The 3,199-nt window shown below is 39.5% G+C and overlaps 1 pseudogene; it reads right to left on the reverse strand.

Moving 5' to 3' along the window:
* Positions 1–490: 490 nt before the first annotated feature.
* Positions 491–2,432, reverse strand: LOC127804457 (uncharacterized; annotated as a pseudogene).
* Positions 2,433–3,199: the final 767 nt, after the last annotated feature.

Consider the following 3,199-nt stretch of genomic DNA (forward strand, 5'->3'; position numbering starts at 1 on the left):
AAAGAGAAATTAATACTCCTGCCTTTGGTTGTTTGAAATTGTATCTCTCTCAGGATGATAATACATTGAAAAGTAAGGTGTTCTATTTGCTCTGGCTGGCTGTTTCAGATATAGTGCTAATAAACACGAGTTCTTTTACCCCTCTTCTTCCTTTAGACATCTTCGGTCGCCTTCTCACCCATACGTGGCACCTCCGGCTACTTTCAACCTTCAAATGGGCTGAAATAGAACTCTAGAAACGGAGTCCACGAGACAGAGTATGTGCACAAAAACAACCACAGCCAGCCACCTACCAGATGTCTTCCCATCACCGGCCGACCACAACCGGCTTGCAAGCTTATAGATATTACATAATGCAAAGAAAAAGCTTTTCAATTTAGGTTATTTATGTACTGTAGGGTTTGTCAGCCTGGGATCTCAACCACACAATTCACTGTTATTCTTAAAGGTACATATATATTACATTAAGAAGTAAAAAACAAACATTAACAACAGAAATCTTTATTCCGATCATACCATTGTATATAAATCGGAATATTATTCTTAAAGACACATAATACATATTACATTAAGAAGTAGAAAGCAAAGATCAGCAACAGAAGTCTTTATTCCAATCATACCATCATATGAATATATTCTTCTTAAAGATCTTGGTCTCAGTCGGCTTGTGCTTGATCGTGATGATCATGCTCGTCAAGCCCACGATTGTTGCGGGGCAATATTGCACTAAGAGAGGGCCAATTGTCACGGATTTTCTTCACACCACCAATTATATAGTCATCGGTTGAACCTGGGGCAAAATTGATAAGTGCATACTGGTCTCCTTTAAAAATGTAAGCTTCATTACTCCTGTGAGATGCGAAAGCTGCTTCAATTCCACTTTCAAAGATGGTGCCTATCAAACTATAAAAACCTTGATTAATGTAACGGATGGCGATTTGACTCTTGGAATTATAGTCTATAAGAGCATACTAGTTGCCTTTGAATAAGTAAGCTTCGTCTCTCGTAGTTGACCTAAATGCAGCATCTATGCCATTCTCAAACACTGTATCCTTGAAGAAGGGAAACATGGCAGTGATTGTCATAGGACCTTGGAGTATTTTGTCATTGTTGGATCCTGGAGCATAGTCTATGTAGGCACAAAGTTTCCCAGAGAAGATGAATGCTTCCGTGCGATCAGTGTCAAACGCAGAGTCTATTCCATATTCTCCAAATGCTGTACCAATAAGCGATGGATACCCATCACAAATAAAAAGCGGACCATTCACAATCCAGTCGTTTGTTGATCCTGGAGCATAATTCACCAGCACATACTCATTTTTCATGAATAAATAGGCTTCATTTGTACTACGTGCACGGAATGCAGCATTTATATAGCTCTGTATATCTTCTACACGATTTGCATACCAATCATAGATGGCATCCGAGTCGGCTCTTTTCTCTCTCGCAACATCCAATTCTGCTGGATCATCCGAGGCTTGTCTTTTCTTTCTCACAACATCCGATTTTGTTGGATAAATTTTTAGTTTTTTCAGACGCCTACGTCCAGTATTTTCATCATTGTAATCAACTACAGGACACCGGAGTTCGAGCTCCCTACACGGATGCGACTGTGGATTAAAACAGGCATTTAGTAGTAGTTTGTCATCAGCTCTCCTGCATCTTGCCTGCCTGCACAACAAAATCTAAAGGAAATAAATATGTTTAATGTAGTACTCATTATTTATTATTTGGGTCTGGGACCATTAATTTATTTTAACTTGCAAATAATCAAAAATTTATTCAGGAAATGTTTATAAATTTAAAATTAACCATGGTCTATTTTCACGTGGTGTGAGCCGGAATAATTGAGCAGAGCGAATGTATTGAGGAGCAATGGCACCAATAAAGGAAACTTCGTCTTGAGCACGGTGTTCGTATTCATCACCCAAAGTCTGAGAAACCAAAATACCACCAGGAGCATTGATCTCGTAACGATAGACTAGCCTCACCTCTCCAGGTTGGAGGGCGGGACTAGGATGCCAATGAGAACTAAGACACGTGCTAATGAAGGCATGAGGATTCGTAGGTCGCTCAAGAGGCCTACCAGCATTATGGACATGGTCATTCAAATTGAAGTAAGTGGTGATGGAAGTGTTATTTTCACGCCTTGCTGGGAATCCATTAGTAAAGGCCTCTTGATAAGGAATCGGGTCCCAACGGAACACGTGCTGCCTGATATCTTGGTCTTCTTCGCCGCTTCTGTATATGATATCATCCAAACGTGAATTTGGTAAACGGCAATTAATGTAGTAAACTTGTTCCACCAAAGCTTCAACTCCAAGAAACTCATTTGGGTCTAAAGGCTGTGCATAGGCTGCGGCAGCCCCTCTCCACGGTGAGTCTAGAGGGCTGACATCTTTCTTTAACAAAGGGAGTAACGTAGCCAGGGACAATTATCTTAGCAGGATGGATGGATAAACCCAAGAGAGAAAGATGATATATATATTGTTAGAAATCAATCTAAAAAAAAAAAAAATGCAATGTGATTTTTGCAGGAGGATCAAATTAACTAGTCATGCTGCCTTATTTGTGCGCAAGACCTAGCTTGACAGTTACTAAAAGCAACCAGATTTCCAAAATCATAACTTTTAAAAGACAGTATCTTTCCAAAATTATATATATATAATCAATGAAGAACCCATGGTAATTTCAAATCTTGACATAAGTAGTCTATTTGAAATAGTTAATTCAAACTATGAGTAAAATCCATAACTTGAAAGAGACCAAAATTCACTTGCTATCGATAAAGCGTGCAGCCACTATACACTCGGAAGCCTGTATACCATTTCATATTATAAGCTGTAAACATGGCATCACCGAGGAGCGCCCTCTCTCGGGAGCAAATCATATTAAACATGGCATCACTGAGCCTGGGAGCCTATGTAGGGTAATCATGGCTACTACCAATCACTCAGGAGCAATTATACATGATAACTTGGTCATAGGCTAGCGCAGAGCATGCCCCCAAAGGGCTAAGAACACAAGATATATATACACCCCAAAGGCTTCATTATGTATACCCCATGCGGTCCCAAATACCTCATATTCATAGTATTCTTGCTATACATGATGGTTACATAGTTAGAAGTACATATAGCTGCTAAATTAATCTTGAAATGCTATGGTAAAGGAAGAGAGGGCTGTGATATAATATAGC

This window comes from Diospyros lotus, chromosome 6 (assembly GCF_014633365.1).
Source record: "Diospyros lotus cultivar Yz01 chromosome 6, ASM1463336v1, whole genome shotgun sequence".
Classification (NCBI taxonomy): Eukaryota; Viridiplantae; Streptophyta; class Magnoliopsida; order Ericales; family Ebenaceae; genus Diospyros; species Diospyros lotus.